At 38.4% G+C, this 25,213-nt stretch overlaps 1 protein-coding gene and 1 pseudogene across 5 annotated transcripts in view; one reads left to right on the top strand and one right to left on the bottom strand.

The window, feature by feature from the left end:
• The window catches only part of Marchf1 (membrane associated ring-CH-type finger 1), a 789,032-nt gene that overhangs the window by 136,550 nt on the left and 627,269 nt on the right, over positions 1-25,213 (top strand). The gene's annotated exons all lie outside the window — the stretch shown is intronic.
• LOC101826628 lies at positions 5,151-14,664 on the bottom strand (annotated as a pseudogene).

Genomic DNA, 25,213 nt, shown 5'->3' with positions numbered 1-25,213 from the left:
ATTGGGACAGGGCCATGCCCCACTCCCATCCATCAAGACTGAGTATGGTATCCCACCATGGGGAGTGGGCTCCAACAAGCTATCTCATGTACTGGGATTGTATCATGGTCCTACTGCCACTGAGCATGACTTCTCACCCTAAGGAGTGGGCTCCAACCATCTAGTTCATGTACAAGGTTTGCATCGTTGTCCTACTGCCAGGGATCTCTCTGATAGTCCAAGCTTCACAACTGTCTCCCACATAGTTCAGTCCCCTGGGGTCTCCGAAGTTGTAGGTCTATAGTTCATGAGTTTCTACAAGCTTGGTTCAGCTCTCTCTTTGGATTTATCCATCATGATGCTTACCTCTCTTGCTCATATACTCTCCCTCTTTCTCTTTGACTGGATTCCTGGAATTCAGACTGGGTCTTTGTTGTGAATCTCTGTGTGTGGTTCTATCAGTTACTGAATGAGGGCATTGTGATGATGATAGATGGGGTATTCATCAATCTGATTACAGGGGCAGGCCAGTTCAGGTATCCTCTTTATTATTGTTAGGAGCCTTGGCTGGGATACTTCTTGTTAGGAACCATGAAATCTTAATACTAAATGTATTTTAATGAATAATTCACTATTTTATCACAATTCATTACATTAGACACAAAACACAGATTGTGGATAAACATATTTCACCATATGCAATAACAACAAATACCATTTACTGCCCTGTAACTAGTTAGCAATTTAAAGAACTCAGATTACCTTAGGTGGTGGTTCTGACCAAGCACTTTTAGTGTAATTGCCCTGCAGCATGGGGGTATATTTTTGAGGTAAACTGAGGCTAGGTTCCACTGTGCTGAAATATCACTTTATCTCTGGTTATCAGCCTCTGGCTGCTGTAGCTTGCTGTGTTGCCCATGATTTGGCATTACCTTCACCATAATGGGGAATCTAGAGATAGAGCATACAAGGAAGCTGCATAGGTAAGGTCTGTAACCAGTTGGAGAAACTGCAGCCAGCACCTACCTCCACCTTATAAAATGAAACTCTACATATAGTCCCATCCAAGGGAAAGGTAAGCAGCCTTATAACTTGAAGGGAGAATTATCAACCCTACTGTCTGTGAGTAAGGGCTGTAGCTATGGTTTGAATGGTGGTGCTCCCCTCCAAAATTGCTGTTGAAAGTTCTTGATGAAAAAGTGGTGGGAGGGATTGCATTTGCAAGGTCATCTGACCTTTCTCGTGAATGAGACTGAGAAAAGTTAGCTAGTGTGGACAAACTTTTAAGATTCCAGTTGATTGTATCCCTTATGCTCCATCTTTCATGTGAGAAGTTGTGTTGCAGTAGAATGGACTGATTCTGATGCTACTTTTCAGTGGTATAGTAGAACCTCTTCTCCTTAAGTTCAAAGCTAATGCTTCCTCATCTTTCTTAACCTCGTATTTTCCCAGTATATCTTCACATGCTTTCAAACCTGAGGTATTCTCTGTCCTGGCTCCACTTATTTTCCTGACATAGGCACCACATGATCTTTATAAACTGGTTAGTTATGGGGCCATGATGCTGTTTTCTTCCATTTTTAACTCTCTCCTCTCTCTTCTCATTGTTAGAATTGTCATGTAGCCCACTACCCCCAGAAACAATTGCTTTCCCTTGATCACACTAAAATTTTCCAAGAAATCCTCACTACAGGCACTAGAAAATAAAATTGTTATGTGGGCAATTTAATATTGTTAAGTACCATGAATTATTTCCACTGTTTTTATTTTAATGCTTAAAAATGTAAAAAGTGAGATATGTACCCTAAGTTCACTCTGAACAGGTTTTTATGATTAAGTATACATTTCCTTTGTCCTAAACTCAATAGCTTTGACTGCAATTCAATCTCTGATTTTTTAGTAACCTCTGTACTATACCAAAATATTCCATAAGCACATTAACTGCTAAATGAACTTTGAAAAGCAAAAGCTGTTAACCATAATTAGTCAAGAATGAAGCTATTTATTATAGCATTCCATTTAGTCCAATTAGAGAAACCAGTGCACTTCATTCTGTCTACAGCTTTCCTCTAATAGATTTAGATTCTTTTTAAGTTAATAGAACTAAATAAGTAGAGTATAGCAATAGCAAAGTAAACTGCACATCAAGGATGGGAGGACCTGGGCCTCCAAATTCCACTGTAATCGGGTGAGATCTACATTACTTGAGTTGTTAATATCTGGGTTGGTAAATTGGTTGGACTTATGATGGAAGTTTAACATATGTTAAGAGAATATATTATGGTGGGGCTGGAGGGATGACTCAGCTTTCCGCTCTTCTAGAACACTTAAATTTTCCTCTCAGCACCAATATTTAGTGGCTCACAGCCTCTTGTAATTCCATCTCCAGAGGTTATAGCACCCTCTTCAGGTCTCTGTGGGCACAGTGCCTGTATGCAACTTACATACACATAGTCTTTGCTGTATGGAAAGTAAACTATTGTCTTTCGGCCTTAAAAATCACATTTTGATACCATCCTCTGTTATATATGGCACACTCATCTACTGACAAGGATATCATAATTTCTTTTTTCTTAATCTTAGAAAAACTGTATTATCTAACTTGTACCTCTATTTCTGGGGTAGTGGTTCCCTTCCACACTATTCTTTTTTGTCTCTTCCTTTTTTATTTAAGTTAGAAACAAGTTTGTTTCACATGTCAACCCCAGCTCCCTCTCCCTCCTCTTCTCTCCTGCCCTCCCCACCAGTCCCCCCAGTCCCCCATACAATCTCCACCCCGACCCCCAGGGAGGGTGAAGCCCTCCATGGTGGATCTCCAATAACTGTCATTTCATCCAGGGTAGGTCTAGGCCCTCCTTCAAGAGCCCCATTGTGGGATGGGCACTCAAATCTATTGTATGCTAGGGATAAATACTACCCAAGGCCCCATAGATTACCTAGGCCTCCTCACTGACACCCACATTCAGGGGGTCTGGGTCAGTCCTATGGTTTCCACACAGCTATTAATCTAGGGTCCAAGAGCTCCCCCTTGTTCAGGTCTACTGTTTTTGTGGGTTAAATCAGCCCAGTCTTAACTCCTTTGCCCATCAGTTCTCTCTTTCTGACACTGGATTCCAGGAGTTCAGTTCAGTGTTTGTCTGTGGGTATATTCCTCTGATTTTATTAGTCACTGGATGAAGGTTCTGTTTCGCAGACTCTCTGGCAATGGGATTGTATGCTAGCACTCCCCTGATTCATGTCTGGGAGACTCTTTTTTGCTTTATAGAGTTAGTTTCACTTTAGTCCAATATACTTTCCTTCCTGGCATACATGAAACATTTCAAATGCATGAAGCCATCTTAATTAGTGATACCTTAAATTTTTTGTGTTTAGTGATGCATATGTATGTTCACTTATGTACACCATGTATGTGTAGGTGATTCAGTAACCCAATGGGGAATTGGATCCTCTGAAATACAAGTGGTTGTGAACTTCCTGATGTGGGTGCTTGAAACTGAACCCAGGTCATCTCACAAAGTCCTCTTAACTGCTGAACCATGTCTCTGGTTTCCTTAGTGATATCTTTTTAATTATTTTTCATAAATTAATCACATACAGATAAAGCAGGAAGGCAAAAGAGGCTAAAAATATACATATTGACTTAAAATCTAAGTGCTAAAAATACCAACTGCTGTTCAAAAGAAAGTAAAGGTGTTGATAGATGATATTCAAATGTGCATGCATTAAAATAAAATGACAGCAAACACTTCTTATTTAACCCTCCTGGGAGAATGTACTAGAAAACCATACTTGCCTCATGTATTACATTAACTCAAAACACGCCAACAATGTTCCAGATCATCTAGTTTTTTAAACCAACAGGGCTATGTGAAACTTTGTGGAAGATATCCACCATGATCTTCCCATCATTTATGATTTTTCCTTAAACTAGACTCCTGTAGGCACTGACAGATACCCCTTGAATTTAAAAAAAATGTATCTCTGAGTCAAACCAGAATGGTAAACATCTTCTCCTGGGCTAGTGATTTGTCTAGAAGTGAACATGTGCCTATGTTCTAAACAATGAGCCTGAATCATCTAGTTGACTTCACCCTTTCTTTTTTTCTATTATATCACCACACTGGTACTATCCTTTTATTTCCCTGTGAGAAAAGAAACCATTTTAAAAAACATCTTTGATTTTTTAATAGCTTTTGTGTATAGGCTCATTGTCTGCTTGTGTGCAGTGCTCATAGAGGGTAGAAAATGATGCCAGGTTCCCTGAAACTGAAGTTACAGATGCTCATGACCCATCGTGTAGGTATTGACAATCTAACCTGAGTCCTCTGGAAGACCAGCCCCTGCTCTAGCCACTGACCCATCTAGTCTTGACCACATAACAGTGCAAAGAACCAGCTTATTCTCATGCATTCCCAAGAGCTCTTGCAGTGGATGTGGGCCCCTTCCTGCCAACAAGTATTCAGCAAGTATATTGTGATTCTTGATTACAAGCATTCAACATCCAGTGCAAAAAGAAATCTAGTAACATACACTGGTATATCTTAAATTTGGAACATATGTTCTATTTTGCTAAGATTTATTTTACTTTTAAGTGTGTGTGTTGTGGTGTGTGCGAATAAATGTGGATGCCCATGAAGGCTACAGCCATTGGATTCCCTATAACTGCAGTGAAAATTGGTTATGAGACAACTGAATCGGTTGCTTAGCATTGAACTTGGGTCCTTTCAACCAGCAGTGCAATCTCTTAACCTCTGAGCCATCTTTGCAGCCCTGGAGTGTTTATTACAAAGTATAAAACCAAACTAGAATATTGTTTTGTCTATTTTACCTGACTCTAATGAGAAAGAAAAATTTAAAAAAACAATTCATTTCATTCAATACTAAAGTTTTAGAAATGGAGTATATTTTTAAGAAATAAAAAACCTAAGAATAAAATGACACTTAACACAGTTGATACATCAGAATAGGTCATGAGAAAAAAATACTGCAATGAACTTGTCTCTGATACCATGAATTCCAGTCCTTGCTTTCATTGCTTTCAAGGGTGTCAATGCTGCCTTTACTTTGTTCTTAATTCTTTTCCACATTGCACAAGAGAGTGGCTCAGCCTTTAAAACTTCACTAACAGGAGCAAATCCAGGAGAAATCCACTGGTTTCTTCTCAAGAGGTACTAGCTCATCAGGTATCCAGTCAATTTCATTCTCAGTAAAAACTGAAGCCATGAAGAAACTCAGCAGGCACAAAGTCATGAAGAGCAGAAGTAGCCTACTATATCATGGAATACTTGGCACATTGATTTGGTGCAGGATTATGAACTCTCAGCCTCCCAGTGTAAACAGGAAGCTAGACCCAAATCCTTTCATAACACATTGTTTACTCTGCAAGCCAAGAAAGCTATTGGTTTCTGATGCCCATGTTCACCAGTCACTGAGCCAATATTTCGAGGTTTAACAGTAACATAATAGATTATTCCTCTGGTAATGAAGTAAGACACTACCACCAGGGCATACATCATCATAGCTGATGGCAAGTTCACCCAGGGTGACTTCTTTAGCTTCAGGTTGGGGCATTCAAGCAATAAGAAAGGGACAGAGTCTCCATGTCAGCAGTGGCAGGGCCAGTGCTCTGGCCTCCAGCCTCCCACAGTACCCAGAAACCCACTAGAAAAATATGGTTTAAAGGTCTAAAATGTCCTTCAATGCACTATTGAACATTTATTGACATTTTATTTTTGTTAAATAATTTGCACTTTATTTTTATTTATTTAATATATGTACATGTTAAAATATAATAAAAAATTTCAGTACCTTTAAGAAAAGTCCAAGCTCTTGAAAGTTAACAATATAATTTCACAAAAATGAAATTATGCAGTAATAATTTATTAATTATTATGGATTTATTTTATTAATCATTTATTAAAATCAGTAATAAAGTAGGAACAGATAAGGTGCAAAACCTGGTTTGAATTACATGTGAGAAATGAGGATTGGAAAAATCCATTTGGAAAGTTGTGCATGAACAAAATATTGGGATGCAACTTCAGAGTTAGCTACCTATGAGTTGGCGATTGCCTTGGGAGACAATAACATCATTACTTTTGGTAACATCTCTTCTAAACAGAATTCTGTATGTTATTTAAATCCCAGTGTCTGGGTCTAGAACTTTAGATAATATGTGATTATGAAGTCAACCACAAGGGCATTCTTTTAGGCATGTAAGTGGTTCTTGATCTGGGATACCACTGCCAGGATACACTGGGTGGGGAGAGCTGGGTAAGTGGATGAAATGCTTCCCATGAAACGTGAGGATCTGACTTCATATGTCCAGAACCCATGTATAAATGAGCGAGGTGGTGAGACCTGGAATCCTGGTCCTGGATAGATGACAACTGACACGTAGCTGGAGATCAGTGACAAGCTAGTCTGGTGAAAACAATGAGCCAAAGTTCACTAAGAGATGCTGCCTTACAAAACAAGACGGTGATTGAGGAGAATGCCTGGAGCTGAGATCTAGCCCTCATATACACACATACTTGTGCATGCATAACCACACACTCATACATGTATGCACACATACAGGCATGTATACATACACATATACATACACACACAGAGATATATTGTCCACAACTTTTTCTGGGTTTTAGCTAAGTTTATTGAGGATACAGTGGCTAACATTTACAAGAATAGAGGTACTGAATTTTAAAATAGCATCCTTCAACGACTGATGGCTCTTACTTCCTATCCTTGTGTTGTGAAGGCATTACCAGATGTGCTAATAGTAGAACAATGGTACCAGGTCAGCGTACTAGGTAATCAGTACCTCTGAAACTCATAAAAATGAAAGACTTAACACCAGTGTAAAGTACACTGGGTTCTCAAGTTTCATATTATAATTGAGTCTTTATGGTTTTGATTCCAATAAGAGATATATTTTGTATGACATATTGCCGCATTGGCTTGAAGAAAAATTCAATGTAAAGGTCCTTGGGTTTAAGCTAAAGATAGAATATGCTTTCAATTTTGAGAATTATTTTGAAAACAATCTTATTTTACATACCAATCCTAGTCACCTCTCACTCCTGTCTTACCACTCCCCCTATCATCTCCCCCCACCCCTCACTTCACATCCACTCCTCAGGGAGGGTGAGTCCTCCTTTGGAGGATCATCAAAGTCTGTTATGTCACATTAAAGTAGGACCGAGTCCCTCCCTGCTGTATTTAGGCTGAGCAAGGCATCCCTCCACGGGAAATGAGCTTCAGAAAGTCAGATCATGTACTAGGGATGAATACTGGTTCCACTGCCAATGGACCATTAAACTGCCCAAGTGCCCCAATTGTCACCCAGTTTGGTTTCATGCAGTGAACTCCCACTTGCTTGAGTCAGAATTAATTTGGAAAATGAGATATGAGGTAACCAGTGACTGAAGGGACTATTTGTTAATGTACCTTTGTGTTTTTATAACAACCACATTATTCCTTAGACACTAATAAGAATATCATGACTTGTACAGATAACTTATATGAGGCTTTCAATTTTTAGTTTTTGATGGATGTGAGAAAGAATGTATGTGTAGAACATGTCTTGATTGTTATCTTTACAAATCTCTTATAGTTTTTGCTTTTATATGAAGGCTTACTTTAATTCCGGCTAAACTAATTAAAGTTCATATAAAAATCTCAGTTAACTAGTTACATGATAATGATAACTGTCCCAAGTCCTCATCCAATGTGGTTGATTGAGAATATCAAGAAGAAAGGAACTATAAAATATGAGTTATAATTCTATTATAGCAGTATCATACTGCATATAGTATAATATATAAATTATATGTAACATGCTGTATATGTATCTACCATATACAGTAGAAATAGTATTGTTTTGTCCAAGCTGAGTTTCACTCAGTATAATAGAATAATTTGTAAACAGGGCAGTTGGAACCTTTGGTTGTAGTTACTGATGGGAAAGGAAGCGTTCTGTTGATCACTAATCTTCCTAGGCATGTAGTGTTCCCTGCTATACTTGTTTCCATACTACTAATTACGTTTAAAAGTATATCCTAGAGCCGGGTGGTGGTGGTGCACGCCTTTAATCCTAGCACTTGGGAGGCAGAGGCAGGCTGATCCCTGAGAGTTCAAGGCCGGGCTGGACCGACAGCCTCCAAAACAATACAGAGAAACTCTGGCTCGTAAATGTCGCGTCTGCTGCGCGGCCTGTGTCCGAGAACGTGCGGAAGGTGTCAGGGATTGACAACACAGAGACTCGTTCAACAATGTAAAGAAAACTTTAAGCAGGCCCCAAAAAGGTTCAAGAAAACTTCCTAAGAAAGGCTCCCTCCAGAGAAGCTTCTGCTCTCTCCTCTACCCTGGCTGGTTCTCTCTGACACCAAAAACTGATCTGGGCGTGTCAGAAGAGTCGGTTAGTCTTTGGACAAGGTCAAGGTCAGGGCGGTTTCTGTGGGCAGGCCTTTTCCAGGAACTTATTGCCCCCGGGCATTGTATTGTTTTTAGTAAACATGTTTTTAGTAAACATTGTCTTACAGCTGCCTACTCCCAGGCAGAAGGGGAAGTGGGTCTCTGCTCAAGGTCTGATGTTCCCACAATTCACCCCTTTTTATTTTAAAATGAGGCACTCCTGGCTTAGGTCAAGTAGGGTCACCCTCCCTTTCCCATCCTTGGGGGACCTTGAACCCCTGTCTTAGGCGGGAGGGGTCTTCCCCACAGGTTGTCCGTCAACAGAGCGCCCCAACTTTAAATCATCTGTAACCAACCTTCATGGCTATCGGGATTGCCATGGGCTAAGCTAAGCAATACTTGGTTACGAATCTCTTGCCTCTGGAACAAGGCATGTTTGAGCTCAGCATAAAGCCAGAATGCCTACCGCCACTGCCACCATTTCCAGGACCCCCATTGACATAGCGCCTCTCCATCACCGTACCCATCACCAGATCTGGGCCATAACATTCTACCAGCCTTCGTCTGTTAAAAGGGTAGCCCACACGTGATTTACATTCTGTTACAAGGGTAACCCGCATGTGATTTACATTTACAATTTGATAAAGTTTACAATTGTTCCAAGATCTGCTCAGGAAAGCATTTAGAAAGTGCACTTGCACAGATACATTAGGTACAATCATTGATGTTACACATGTAGCATTATGAAGAATATGAACAATAGGCTTGTTGCACTATCCACAGAGCGCCAATTTATTCCTTTGGTGACGCAGTTTGTTGATTTAACGTCAGCTGATTATGCGACTTGAGTCAAAGTCTCCTTTTTGTCGCATTAGGACAAGTTGCATTTCTCCAGAAAAATACACTGGCCTAGGCATGATTCCAGAAACAGGAACCACCAAGTCTGATATTTCAAGTGACCATGTCCTGTTCAATTACTGAAAAGAGGCTTTTGCCCCTCATCACAGTCCATGCCAATGTCCAAATGTTTTAAAAGGGTCCTTTTTTCTCTATTGGCTTCACGATGAAAACTCATGGGTCCGGAAGGTTGATGCAGCAGGTCTGTTGAGAAACTGGAAATCTCGAACCGACTGTTTTCTTTCTTTCTTGGGCTCTAGATTCGATGACAGCAAGGGTCAGGAACACTGATTTAGGAGATCTCACTCAAACTGGCTTAGGTAGGCTCCCATGGTCTCAGGTCCAGTTTTTCTCTGCTCCATGCATCTCACTAAATGGTCTGACAGTTGCCGAAGCTTTATTCTTTTCCTGCAAGAAAACACAAACATGCCCTCGACCCCAAATTAGGGTCTTCTCCACTGTCTAGTGCATGGATGTCTCCATTTGACCTGAGCAATGGTTGCTCAAGTTCCATCATGCCAGAATCTGTCTGAAGCTCACTGGCATTCACATTATAAAATGTTTAAATGAGGAGTGTATTATTTGATGAGTCATATGGGGACTGGGGACATTATTCCCCCTTTTTATTTTCTAAAAAAATTTTTTTGAACTGTTGAAGCTGGACCATAACAGTAGAAGGATTTGTCTACCCTCCTTGGTTGACTATCTAGGTAAATTGGGATTACTACTTAGATTATTTGTAGATGCCCATTAAAAAGGACATATCCATTAAATATTTCCCAAAAACTTCTGAAAATCACTCAAAGATTGTAAACTATACTGTGTCCAAATAACTTTTTAAAATTATTTGAAGTCTGCGAGCAGTCTTTCCCAATCTAACCTGTAGAGCTCTCACTAGCTGACAAGGCCTCATTTGCATCTTAAATTTTTGTTAAAACATTAACAGAATGGCTGGATGTTCCTTTTGGCTATATTTAAAGCAATCTAGGTAGCTTCTTAGCTATTTTTGAAGGGATTTAAGTATCCTTTTAATCATATAAGCAGTTCATACTCATGCATTCACAATCACATTTCATATATACCCGTGTGGCCACACCATACATTCAGAACATACATGCATCTTTCAGTCATCCTTTTTCCCTAGGTCATGATTAGTCTGTTGCAATGAAGCTTCCTTAATTGAAATCTATGTAAAAGAACAACTCCAGCCAATCCTTGAACTAAAAGGGTTAAAAAGTCCTGTATGTTCTTCATCATTCCTCCATTTGAGCTAAGGTCATGGGGTACAGCCGTACCTACTCCTTGTAACTGTAGATGCAAGGTGGAGAGGCCAAGCTTTTGGCCAAAAGTTTTTAGAGATGACTCACAAAATAGAACTTAAATGTAAACAAAATTTTTCATTCCATATACCTTCGTCTTTTTCTTTTTCTTTACTTAATACCAATACCTCTTTACTGTTACCAATTTTTTTGAGTCAGGGTTTCTCTGTATTGTTTGAGGCTGTCAGTCCAGCCTGGCCTCGAACTCACAGAGATCCGCCTGCCTCTGCCTCCCAAGTGCTGGCATTAAAGGCGTGTGCCACCACTGCCCAGCTTGTTACCAATTTTTTTTTTCTGAGACAGGGTTTCTCTGTACTATTTGGAGGCTGTCCTGGAACTTGCTTTGTAGACCAGGCTGGCCTTGAACTCAAGAGATCTGCCTGCTTGTGTCTCCGGAGTACTGGGATTAAAGGCGTGTGCCGCCAATGCCCGGCTATTCACCTATTTTCAATCCAACTTTCAAGCCAGGATGTTCCCTCATAAGGGCGTGTTGGGATTAAAGGCGTATGCTGCTGGCAATCTCTTGGGTTCCCCTCTTCAACTGAGGGCGATCTCTCAGGGTTCCCTTACTTTCCTGACCTTTGTCAGGCGAAGGCCTTGAGATTTAATGTGATCCACCCTCCAACTGAGGGCAACCTCTCAATTTTTCTTTCTTACTGGAGATTTAATCCAATCCACCCTCCAACTGAGGGCGATCTCTCAGGGTCCCCTTACTTTCCTGACCTTTGTCAGGCGAAGGCCTGGAGATTTAATCCGGTACCCCTAGCTTGGTACCCCTTTTTAACACATCCGCATAGCCTTACTGGCCAGCCTTTTAGATCTCTCAGTTTCCCTTTACTTTCCTGACCTCAGTGGATCAGGAGAAAGACTGGAGATTTTTTTTTCTTATTTTACCCTTTTTTTTTTTTTTGAGTGGGTTTCTCTCTATCCTTTTGGAGGCTGTCCTGGAACTGGCTCTATAGACCAGGATGGCCTCCATCCTACCTACCTCTGCCTCCGGAGTGTTGGGATTAAAGGCGTGTGCCACCAACACCCGGCTCTCTGAAAATCATGGCGAACATCCTCCCAATCTGGGACACTTAAGCCTCCCCCAATAATGAACCATGGACTCGCTCGTTCAATCCATTTTAGAAGGCCTTCCATGGTTGTAGTTCCCTGTTCTTCAAGTAACTTTTTTACGTGATACTGTAATTTAAACTTCCAGGGACTATTTCCCATCGTTTCTTTTCCTATTTTCCTCCATCTGTCCCTGGCTGGCAAAAGGGACAACCCCGTCCACATACCTGGCTTTCACGATCTCGGTAGGACCTCCAATTGTCGCGTCTGCTTCTCGGCCTGTGTCCGAGAACGTGCGGAGGGTGTCGGGGATTGACAACACAGAGACTCGTTCAACAATGTAAAGAAAACTTTAAGCAGGCCCCAAAAAGGTTCAAGAAAACTTCCTAAGAAAGGCTCCCTCCAGAGAAGCTTCTGCTCTCTCCTCTACTCTGGCTGGTTCTCTCTGACACCAAAAACTGATCTGGGCGTGTCAGAAGAGGTGGTTAGTCTTTGGACAAGGTCAAGGTCAGGGCGGTTTCTGTGGGCAGGCCTTTTCCAGGAACTTATTGCCCTCGGGTATTGTATTGTTTTTAGTAAACATGTTTTTAGTAAACATTGTCTTACAGCTGCCTACTCCCAGGCAGAAGGGGAAGTGGGTCTCTGCTCAAGGTCTGATGTTCCCACGTGTAAAACCAAAAAAAAAAAAAAAGTATATCCTAGAAGACTTCTATGAACTACTTACATGTAATTTACAATCACATGTGTTTAAAGCTAACATATTTTTGGGCCATAACAGACATTGACATTTGTAGATTACAGGAAAGGCACAAATACTAAACTTTTTAGACATTTGGGATTTCCTGTACAGCAACAATGACTCCTAGAGCTGACAGGAATGTATTTCTCACTGCTCCACAAATAAGATACCCACAGGCCACAGAGAAACCTTTTTTTTTCCAAACCTGTCACAATAGAAGATAATCTCTGCCTTAAGCTCAGGGTAGTGAAAATTTAAATATTTTTCTTGATCATAATTAATCTAATCCAAGAAATGACTGCTTTATTAATAGAAAAATTAACTGAGCTTGATCATTCCTTTCTTAGCAATTGAGTTCCAAGTAATTCAATGTTCACATAATTAATTTTTCAATCTGCTGCCAGTCCTTGTAAAGCTTCCTTTCTCCCCCTCCTTGTTCCTTATTAGAATTGCAAACACTTTCACCTTAGATCAGGAAGTTTAATGAGAACTAATGAGACTTTCAGATTCAAAGGGATGTTTAACAGTGGTGTTTTCCGAGACATTTAGGATAAAGAGCTGTAATCGCGTGTGTGTTTTTCATCCTTTGTCTAACTGACAGTCCCTGTAAAAGATGGATTTTTAAAGACAAATGAATTAGCTGTGCGCATTACTACTGGAAGCATTATTGCAGAGAAGGTGGTGTGAAAAGAAGTGGTTAAGGGTCACGGGAAATGGTTTTCTGAGAGCAAATGCCCATGATCTCGCTGAGATACTTCTTTTTTCAGAGACAGCGGATGGTGGTTTACATTTGCCGTCTCCTTGGAGATAGTTACTATGCCAATGACCACAAACAAAATCAAGTCCTCAGTGTCTTCACTGATGGTATGGGCCTTGTATGCGAATAACAACTCACAGAAATTGTATTTTTCTCCATTTTTACCTGTTATGATTAGATTTATATTTTATAACATATGCTAGCTGAAAGAAATAATGTTTCATCCTGGCATTTCATACATATATTCAACATACTTTAGTCATCTTCTTTCTCCATGTTGCCTTCTATTGCCTCTTCATTAGCATGTTTTTATATGATAAAGCTTAAGAGTGAGGGTCATTGACAATGACTCCATCTGCAACTGAAGTCTCTTGTGTCACCCCAGTTAGAGAGCAACAAAGGCATGTAAAGGATCAATCTGTGTCACGGAGATTGCCAAGCTCAGTCTCTGTTGTATTGATGGTGTTACTTTAACACAGATACTCATATCATTTTTTGCCCTTACTGTCTGGAGTAAACTTTTTTTGAACAAGACATTTCTCGTATCAATCACTATCCATCCAGAAAGACCACAATCAGCCTAAAATATGTCAAACCAATACAAGAACATGTCTTTGAAAAGTTTTAGGCAGACTGAAGAGAGAAGCAAGTTGATAGTAAAGACTGTTGGAAAATCTTTTTTAAATTAAGTGTTAGAATCTATTTTTATTTGTGTACGTGTATGTCCTATATGTATATATGCCACATGTGTGGGGGTACCCAAGGAGACCAGAAGAAGGAGTTGTATCCCCTGGATCTGGAGGATCAAGAACTTGGAAGATGCCTGAATGGATTTTGGGAACTAAGCTTAAGTCTCCTGGAAGAGCACCAAATGCTCTTAACCACAGAGCTGTCTCTAAAATCCCTGGAAGCTTTTAATCCCAGGGAAATAAAACAGAAAGGGTAATGTAATAAAAGATGAAGAAGAGTTCTCTGCTATCCTTTTGGCTCGGTGCTGCCCTTATCCCATCCTGCTCTATAGAAATGGCAAAGGCAATTGAAGACACAGGCAACATACATAGTTGACAATCTTGCTGATAGAAATGCCCTACAAGCAGTGAGAGAGAAGGCCCTTCTCTTCCTCTTCCTTCTACTTCTTTTGTCAAACTTCCCACTAGTAGAAAACCAATAGACATAAAGGAGAGGGCTTAGAAAATTTATTTGGTACAAGTTTCAGGCTTTTGAGATGATAGACCAGGAAAGGGCTGACCCACTGTCATGGATGCTATCAGTTGGCCATGGTTCCATAGTCCTGTAGTTCTGCTGAGGCTCTGTGCTTTCTTATCCAATATCCGAGCACCACTCTTCAACCTACTCTGGGTTTTATTACATGGAGGTGCCCACTTTATTGTCCATAGTCCTTTCTTTTGCTTGTGTCGAACTTCTGCCATAGTTACAGCTTCTGGAATCTTCTGGTTTATAGTAACTACAACCACCATCTTTGGTCCGTGCAGCACATCCATTCTCCATCAACACAGACATAGATCTCATGGTGCTTATATGAATTTAGGAAGGAGCCATACTTCCCAGGACTGGATAGTTTTCTTAAAAACAAGACTCAATTCCATGTTTGAGTATGAGAAGGGTTGAATGCAAGGGCATTCTGTTCATTTTCTCTAAGAGCCACATAACTTTAGCCCTTCCATTTAAGTCTACGATCACCTGAGAAATACTTTTGTGTGTATGACAAAGGATCAATCAAAGTGCATTCCCGCAAATGTATCTCTGTTACAACAACATTTATAGGGAAAAACCCTATCATTTATTAAACATGGTATTTGAAAATTTTGAGTTTTTTCTTTTTTTAACGTTCTATTTTACCTTAGGAATGTTTAGAATTACTTTATTTTATTTCCAATTCTTTAAAAATCATTAAGTGTGTTTTGTTTGTTTTTATCTTTATTATTCATGGAACATCAAGCAGTGTTGATGCAATCTCATTAGTAGTAAGTGATGAGCTCTAAAATGTTCTACAGCTTTGTCATTGCATCACCCTCTTCACAGGTGCTGGAAAATGGTACAACCTCTCTCACATGTAGGCAAAAGGCACGGTTTTCTCATCAATCACTCAGCTTATGCTATTTCCTCTTTCTAATCACTGCCCAGATGGTAACCAGTGTGGTGTGGGAGTGACTTTTCTTTACATGGTGAAACAAGACAACAGATTCTTTTGCATTATTCAAGACAAATAACTCTCAAGAAAAAAATAAGAAACATTTAATTCTCTGCAACTTTTCTAGCAAATTGTGTTTTCCAAATTTCCTCTTTCAGATACAATGAAACCTAATGACTATCATTTTCCACTATGGTTTTTAATAAATTTTTTTGTCTTTTTGATTTGGCTTCTCTTTACTGTTAATTCTAAGCTATTCACAATTCCATGAGATTGAATTATGCTTCCAGGGGTCATTCAGTAATTAAGAGATACTTTTTCAGTCAGTAAAATATTTTAATTATACACATATGTGTTCATTGAAGACCATTGTTTTTAGAGGAAAAGGCAGTGATACAAGGAAAGGAGAAAAGTAACTAGTAATACTATATTTATGTATTTGGATGAATTAAGGGCATGGATGTGATTACAGGTTTCTTATTTTTGTGATGGTTTGGCCATTGCATAATCTCTATAGCTGTGGGTTTCTGCCTCTGCTTCCTTCATTCACTGGATGAAGTCTCTAGGATGGCATACAAAGAAGTCATAAATCATGTTATTAGGGAAGGACATTTAAGGTAGCATCTCCACTATTGTTCCTGATTTTAGAGGAATTGTGTTTCTCTCCAGTTAATTTGATGTTAGCTGTTGGTTTACTGTATTGTTTTTATTATTATGTTCCTGTTATCCCTGATCTCTCCAGGACCTTTACCATGAAGTGGTGTTGGATTTTGTCAAAGGCTTTTTCCCCATCAAATGAGATGATCATGTGGGGTTTTTTTGCAGTTTATATTGTAAATTACATTGATAGATTTTCATATGTTGAACCATCACTACATCCCTGCGATGAAGCCTACTTGATCATGGTGGATGATTTTTCTGATGTGTTCTTGGATTCGATTTGCTAACATATTGTTGAGTAATTTTGCATCAGTGTTCATGAGGAAGATTGGTCTGTAGTTCTCTTTCTCAGTTGTACTTTTGTGTGACTTGGGTATCACAGTAATGGTAGCCACGTAAAAATTGTTTGGCAGTGAACCTCCTGCTTCTATTGTATGGAACAATTTGAGGAATATTGAAATTAGCTCTTCTTTAAATTTCTCATAGAATTCTGCCCTGAAGCCATCTGGGCCTGGGCTTTTTCTGACTGGGAACTTTTGATGACTGCTTCTATTTCATTAGGGGTTAAAGGTCTATTTAGATTCCTTATCTGTTCTTGTTTTAATTTTGGTAAGTGATATCTATCCAAAAATTTTTCCATTTCCTTTAAATTTTCAAATTTTGTGGAGTACAGGTATTCAAAGTATGACCTGAAGATTCTCTGGATTACCTCAGTGTCCATTGTTATGTCCCTCTTTTCATTCTTGATTTTGTTAATTTGCATGTTCTCTCTCTGCCTTTTAGTTATTTTTGGATAGAAGTTTGTCCATCTTGTTGATTTTCTTGAGGAACCAATTCTTTGTTACATTGATTCTTTTCATTGTTTTCTTAGTTTGGACTTTATTGATTTCAGCCCTCAATCTGATTATTTCCTGGGTGAATTTGCTTCTTTTTGTTCTAGAGCTTTCAGTTGGGCTGTTAGTTCTCTAGTTTGACTATTCTCCAGTTTCTTCATATGTGCACTGATTGCTATGAACTTTCCTCATATTACTGCATCCAAAGTGTTCCATATATTTGGTTATGTTGTATCTTCATTTTCATTGAATTTTAAGAAGTCCTTAATTTCTTTCTTTAATTCTTCCTTGACTCAGGAATGGCGCAGTTGCACATTGTTCAATTTCTGTGAGTTTGTAGGGTTTCTGCAATTTGTGTTGTCGTTGAATTCTAACTTTAAAGCATAGTGATCCGATAAGATACAGCGGGTTATTCCAATTTTTTTGTACCTGTTGAGGTTTGCTATGTTGCCGAATATGTGGTTGATTTTAGAGAAGGTCCCATGTGGCACTGAGAAGAAGGTATATTCTTTTGTGTTTGGTGGAATGTTTTATAGATATCTGTTAAACTCAATTGGGTCATAACTTCTGCTATTTCCTTTGTTTCTTTGTTAAGTTTCTGTCTGGTGGTCCTGTCTTGTGATGAGAGTGGGGTTTTGAAGTCTCCCACCATAACTGTGTGATGTCTTATGTTTGATTTGAAATTTAGTACTGTTTCTTTTACAAATGTGGGTGCCCTTGTATTTGGAGTATAATTGTTTAGAATTAAAACTTCATCCTGATGGATTTTTTCCTGTTACAAACAAGCTATACCAGCTTGATTCTTGGATCCATTTGATAGGAAAATCTTATCCTAACCCTTTACTCTGTCTGTTTTTGCAGTTAAGGTGTGTTTCTTATAGGAAGCAGAAAGATGGATTCTATCTTAGTGTCCATTCTGTTAACCTGTGTCTTTTTATAGGCAAATTAAGACAATTAATATTGAGGGAGATTAAGGATCCTTGAGTGTTAATTCTTGTTTGTTTTTGGCTTGTTGTTGGTGTTATTGTTTGTGGATTTAACTCACTATTTGTTTTGTCTTTTGGTAAAGTTGTATTATCTATTGTCTATGTTTTTGTGAGCATAGTTACCTTCCTTAAATTGAAGATTTCTTTCCAGTACTTTCTGTAGGGCTGGATTTGTGGATATGTAGTGTTTAAATCTGGTTTTGTCGTGGAAAATCTCGTTTTTTTCCATCTATAGTGATTGAAAGCTTTGCTGGGTATAGTAGTCTGGGCTGGCATCTATGGTCTCTTAGTGTTGGTGGAAAAATCTATCCAGGATGTTCTGGCTTTCAGAGTTTCCAAGGAAAATTCAGGTGTAATTCTAATAGGTTTGCCTTTGTATGATACTTGACATTTTTCCTTTGCTGCTCTTAATATTCTTTCCTTATTCTATATGTTTGGGGTTTTTATTATCATGTGGCAAGGGCTTCCTTTTGTAGTCCACTCTATTTGGTGTTCTGTAGGCTTCTTGTACTTTCATTGGCATGTCTTTGTTTAGGTTGGGAAAGTTTTCTTCAATGATTTTATTGCATATGTTTTCAACATATTTGAGTTGGGTTTCTTCACCTTATTTTATAACTATTATTCTTAGATTTGGCATTTTCACTGTGTCTCATATTTCCTGGATATTTTGTGTTAGGGATTTGTTGTACTTAAGATTTTCTTTGGTTAAGGAATCTATTTCTCCTAGTGAATCTTCAACACCTGAGATTCTCTCTTCTAACTTCTGTATTCTGTTGTTTATGCTTGCATCTGTAGTTCCAGATTATTTACTCACCTTTTCTAATTCCAGCATTCCTTCAGACTGTGTTTTTTTATTGTCTTTATTTCAGTTTCAAACTTTGCACTGTTTGAATTGTCTGTTGCAATTTTTTGTTTGTCTTTTCCATTTCTTTAAAATATTTTCTCATTTCTTCTTTTACGGTCTCTATCATCTTCATGAGGTTGTTTTTAAGGTCATTCTCTTCTGTTTCATCTGTGTTGTGATGTTCACATCTTGCTGGTGTAGAGTTCCTAGACTCTGGTGGCATCATATTGATTTTTATGTCATTGAATTTGTTCTTGTGTTGTCATCTTTCCATCCCTTCTTTCAGTGGGTAGAGGTTGGATCTCTTCCTTTCCTGGTGAGTATGGGTCCAAGGTTCTCTTCTGGTGGGTGCAAGCAGGTCCAATTCACTGACAGATCTCACTATGGGTGCAGATGGGTCTGAGGCACTGCCTCCTGGTGGGTGGGAGCTCTGCCCTCTGCCCTCTGCACTCTGCCTTCTGCCCTGGGTGGGGGCAGGAGTAGGCATGCTCTCTCAGTAGGCTGCTGGATGCTCAGCCCTCCGGGGCGAGTTGAGCTTGCTGCAGTTCCCATTCCAGGAGGTCCTGCTCTTCTAGGTTCTTAAGGTTGATCCTGGAATGTAGGTCATGTTTCCCAGTTTTAGTAAGGGTCAGGAATGGAGGGTGGAATCTATATCTGGTGAATGGAAGAGAAGACTTTGTATAGATGTAATTAAAGTCTGTCATTTCCTCCATGAGACCATGATCATTTTGCCCCTCCACTTAAGGTCTACAGTCTTAGCAAAGCTCAACAAACTCCAGCTGTTGCTAGCCTGTTCATTGTCATCTCAGGTTTTCTTTATTATTTTCTACCACACTGATGATATCTTTTACTGGCATAGTGCTCTCTGACGGTAGAGCTTCACCAACAAAATTTCTCCATGTTCAGAAGGCTCTGCTGTGAACTCTGCACCAGGGAACTGTTATTTTTAACTTTCTGCTTAAAATGCCCTGTTATCCATAATCTGCTTCCACCCCAATGGCAAATTTCTGTCTTTTCCTATGTGTTATTGCCACTTCATTGGTGCTTCCACAATTTATATTTGCTAATTTACTTTCATATGGTTTGCTTAACATTGCCTGATTTATTCCCATCTTCTCAGTGCTTGTAATAGAGGAAGATACATGTCAAAGTAACAAATAAATGAGCATATAAAATGTATTGACCAGATGTTTCCAGATTAGCAATGTTATTACTGCTATAATCATATTACACAGATATAAAGGCATGTACTGTACAATACAGACTTACAATGAGCTGTTTGGCCAGATATTACCACTCTTTATTTTTTTAAAAGCAGATTCTAGCTTTCTTCTTCCTTTCCACTTCCACCTCCCAAAAGGTCGCAGGATAAGAATTTTCTATTGTCAAATGTGTTTATACAACATATGTGACAAAATGACTTGTGGGCAGTAAAATCTCAGTATGGTAACTATTGTTGTTGTCCAATTTAATCCAATTCAAACTAAATTTTAGCAAGTTATTAAAATTGTTTTTGATTCTAATAATTCTAATTAATTTGAAACATATTTAATTGTTTGTGAATTCCACACAAATAACACAACATATTTTTTTATCAAATCCACCACTTTCTCCATTTTTAGAAATTTCTCAGTGTTCTTTTCCATTATTCCTCCAAATTTCATATACTCTTTACTTTTTAGCCCACTGAGTCCAGTTAATGCTGCCAGTATGCCCAATGGTAAGATCTGCTGGGAACAGGGCAACCTACTAGGGGTCACATCCCCTTGTCAAATTAATTTAGTTTGTATGGTGATTTATAGCGTCCTTTTTACATTGCTGTTTATTTGCACTCAGGTTGAAGTAATTATAATTTATATTTAATTGTGTCAACTAAATAATGAAGATTCTACAGATACTTAATCATTTTAGCCTAATTGTTAGTAATAAGTATTTTTTCTTTTATAACTTTTTTCTTTTAAAACAATCTTTTCTCGTTTTACATACTAATCCCAGTTCCTACTCCCAACCCTCCTCCTGCTCTCTACACCTCCCCTTGACCCCACAGGTTATTCACTCCTCAGAGATGGTAAGGTTTCCCATAGGGAGTCAACAAAGCCTGGCATATCACTTTAAGGCATGACCAAGAACTGCTCCTCACCCATATCTAGGCTGAGAAAGGTATCTCTCCAAAGAGAATGGGCTCCAAAAAGCCAGTTCAAGCACTAGGGATAAATCCTGGTCCCACTGCCAGTGACCCCACAGACTGCCCAAGCCACAATACTGTCACCCACATTCAGAGAGCCTAATTTGCTTCTATGTAGGTTCCCTGGCTGTCACTCAGAGTCAGTTAGATACCACTAGCTCAAGTGACTCATTTCTGTGGGTATCACCAAAATGATCTTGACCCCTTCCTTGTTCATGTTATCACTCCTTCCTCTCCTCAGTAGTTTTAAAAAGATGAGTTCCCAAGTCAAGGACAGTATGATTGTACAGGCTGTGTTCCACTGAGTCAACAGAAAGGAGAGCTTTGTCCTCTCGCCTTTAACTCTTAGTTTGGTATCTTGTATCACAAAGCCTTGTATTTAAAATATTTAGAAATTAAATTATTTCAACTTTGGTTTTAGTGCATTTACTGTTTGAAACAATTCTGGTCATTCAGTAGAAAGAAAGAGCAAGTGGAATACAGCTTTGGTTTGTATGTTGTGAAAAAATAGATTTAATTTTTATTTCTCACAAAATGTAAGTGATTGTAAGGGTATCTTGCTGCTTTTAGGCCTCAGAAGAAGAAATCTAAATAAAGAGAAGGCAATAGATAATAGATAGTTTATGTCTTCATTCTAAATTTTATATTATTAAAGGTGTGTCTATTATAAATTCCCATTATTGGCAGAATTTGTTTTTGAAGTGCTCTTCTTGATGTCAGTGAAGTTTGCTGAATAGTTCAGGATATTTTTTATCATATTTGTAATTTGAATGGCTGTTTACTATTTTTTGGATACCGTACATTTTGTCTTTACTATTACTTTATGATTATAGAGGCATCTTATAGTACTCTCAGTCAAGAGATTTTTCAAGAACAATTAGAAAAATATCATTTAACTTGACACAAAAATTTTAAATGCTTTAAATTAACACATGAAAATATGCAGTGCATGGAATGGCTTGACACAAGTGTACATTGCAAACTGTTCAAGTCGGGGTATTCAAGAGGTTTTTCCTTTTAGAACCATGAACAGGCTAAGCAGAACATTTGTAATTCCAGTCCTCTTGAAATGCCCTAGTGTTGTTTCTATTATTTCGAGAAAACATTCTGACCTATGAAAACTTAAGAAAGAAAGAAAGAAAGAAAGAAAGAAAGAAAGAAAGAAAGAAGAAAGGAAAGAAAGAGACGGTTTATTTGGCTTACACATCCAAGTCATAGTTCATCCTACAGGATGGGAGCTCAAGACAGGAACCTGAAAGTATTAACTGAAGCAGAGATCATGAAGGAGTACTGTTTATTGGCTTTCTCTCCATAGCTGGCTCACCTTGCTATGGACTCCATGCTCAGGGTTGAGACTTCCCACAACAGGTCCTTCCATATCAATCATTAATCAAAAACATGCCCTACAGACATTTTCACAGACAATCCTGATGACTCATTTCATAATTGAAGGTCCTCTTCTCAGATAACTCCTGACTATGTCAAGGTAACAAAGAACTGATCTGAATGGAAGAAAATGAAAGAGAATCAGAAATTCAAGGCCAGACTTAGGCACATAGCTATAGAAGACCCTGCATGGAGCAAAGAAAAAATCTTTTAGTGTCATCTGGTCTCAACTTTGGCCAACAGAAGCAATGAGTTCAAGGAAATGTTTTTAAATCCTGCGAAATACTTCAAGGAAAATAAGAAATTGTCCTTTTCTTTTATCTTTTTTGTTTGTTACAAGATTTCAAATATATATATATACATATATATTGTGTGTACATACATACATATATATGTAGATATATATATGAATATATTCCTCCTCAAATTTTCCCCACTCTTCTTTTCCTCACTCCTTCCTACCTCCTGTCTCCTCTGTGTCCCCCTAGACAGTTCTACTTCTACTTTCCTTTCATACACACACAAACATTCACACATAACATTTACACACACACACACACACACACACACATGAGTTTATGGACCTATATAAAATCTAGGAATAACACACATGAGATTTTTTAAAGAAATGGTCTCAGGTGCCCTTGATCCTCCTTTGTCTGCCTCCTGAGTATGAGACTACAACTATATGGCTTTTTGACAAGTAACATCTTTGTTTAATTGCATAATCAGTAAATGACAGGTATGAAACCTTTTCCATGTCCATTCATTTCCTCACAGAGCAATGTAGACTAGAGACTTTCCCAGAGGAAATAGCAGGAATCAAGCCCAGGTTCTACCATGTGATACTTGGCAACAAACTGTATACTAATATTGTTTTCATTTTCAAGTGAAAAGTGACCATGTTATTAAAGTATTTGAATTCTCCATGTCATAATGTAAGAAACTAAAGTTACTTGTTCTGCTTGGGAAATACTAAAGAGATTATTATCAGTGTTATGTACTAAAATGGAGCAAGCATTTACAATTTGTTATTTGTTTCTTAAATGAATAGCAAAAAATTAATTCTTACATACCAGTTTTTTACAAGATTAAGAATAGCTTACAAGATTAAAACAACAATGTAACATTTCTTAATCATTGGGAGCTAGAGATGATTAAGCAATTAAATTCCTATTGTTCTTACAGAGGGCCATAGTTCAGTTCTTAGCAGCCACATGGAAGCTTCCAGTCACTGACCACTCTAATTCTAGAAGATACAACATCCTCTTCTGACTCCACAATACACACACACACACACACACACACACACACACACACACACACACACAGAGAGAGAGAGAGAGAGATCCTATACTCACAGAGGCAAAGATAAATGCAAATGAAAACAAGCCTTAAGTCTGAAATTAAAAGACATAATACACTAAAGCACTAAATGAAAGTTAACATACAATCAAAGAAAACAGTCATGTTATTTGGATTATTTTAGTTTAAAATAATTGAATACTATTTTATTTAACCTTCCTTACACTAAACACAATTAGGTTCCTTAATTGTATAGAGAGATATGGATAGTAAAATGGCAGTGGAGATCCCATGCTGCAAATGTGAGATTAAAATTTTAATGCTCCTGTTTAAGTTTACAAGTCCTAGAGGAAATTATCTTCTCATGGAGCTGGGCGAGGCTGTGAGTGTCACTGCAGAGAGAATGTATATATGCAACAATAGCAATTAACAATAAGAGAGGGAGATGAAGATTCTGAGAGGCGGTGGAGTTGGGAAGGATACATGAAGGGATAGAGGAAGGAAGGAGAAGGGGGAGTAATGCAATTATGTTTTAATTTTATAAAGAACAGAGGAGGAGCAGTGCTTCTCTGTCATTTTCAAACCGGGGGACTCGTTCTTAATAACCATGACATCTCCATTTGTTCTTCAAGACAGGCAAAGGGAAAGTGCTGTGAACTGTGTTGTTTGTCTTGGGCATTTCACTATGAATACAGAGTAAACTTTGCAGTGAAAATGGACATTTGAGGTGATATTCACTGGTCCTAAGCAATGACCCAGTTACACCTAGCCATTCTGAGTCAGAAAACCTGGTGCATGATAAAATATACAAGACACTTGTGTGGTTCAGAAACCTTGGAATCTCAAAAATGTGGGCTAAAGCAGGTGTCAGAAAACTGTTAATGGTTGAGGCTGTGAGTCAGAGGTAATGTTGGAGGCATCAAAAGATGATTCAGGGCATTTTGTGGAACATTGTCTCTGCAGTGACACCCCAGCTTCACCTAGCTTCATCAGAAGGTGATTTTCTTTGGGACTTGTAAGCTTAATCAGGAGTAATAAAAAATTAATGTCTCATTTGCAGCATGGGATTTTCTGCATTTTAGTATCCAGATGTCTCCAATCAATTAAGGAACCTAACTTCTTTTAGTATAGGGAAGATTAAATAAAATGGTGTTTAATAATATTATATTTAAGTATCTATTTGTCATCTATCACCTATATATTGTCTATTTCTCTGTCATCTATCTCTACCATCTATCTAATCTATCTAACATCTATCATCTATCTGTCATCTACATCTATCTATCTATCTATCTATCTATCTATCTATCTATCTATCTATCATCTCCATAAATGTATACCTACAACCTGCTCAGTCCATTTAATGGTTCTCTAATGTATACTATGTCAACGCTGAATACCAATAATTTTTTGAAAAATATTTTAGTAGCTTTAAACATTAGTAAACAAAATAGCAAAATAATGAGTTTTGCCATGGCATGTTTGTATTTTGTTCCTAATGATATCTCCCTTGCTCCTCTTCTTATGGCTGCCCTCCTGCAATGTTGCCTTTCTGGCTTTGTGTCTAATGTATCCCATTATCCTCTCTTTCTGCTCACTTTCCTCATAAATGTCTTTTCTACCTATTTTCTAGTTTCATGATTCCCATGTCTGTACACATGCACACATGCATATATAAACACATAGGTTAAAATCTAAGG

Source organism: Mesocricetus auratus, unplaced genomic scaffold (assembly GCF_017639785.1).
Source record: "Mesocricetus auratus isolate SY011 unplaced genomic scaffold, BCM_Maur_2.0 Super-Scaffold_6731, whole genome shotgun sequence".
Lineage (NCBI taxonomy): Eukaryota > Metazoa > Chordata > Mammalia > Rodentia > Cricetidae > Mesocricetus > Mesocricetus auratus.
Note: the sequence above shows the minus strand (reverse complement) of the source record. Positions and strands in the feature narration are given on the sequence as shown.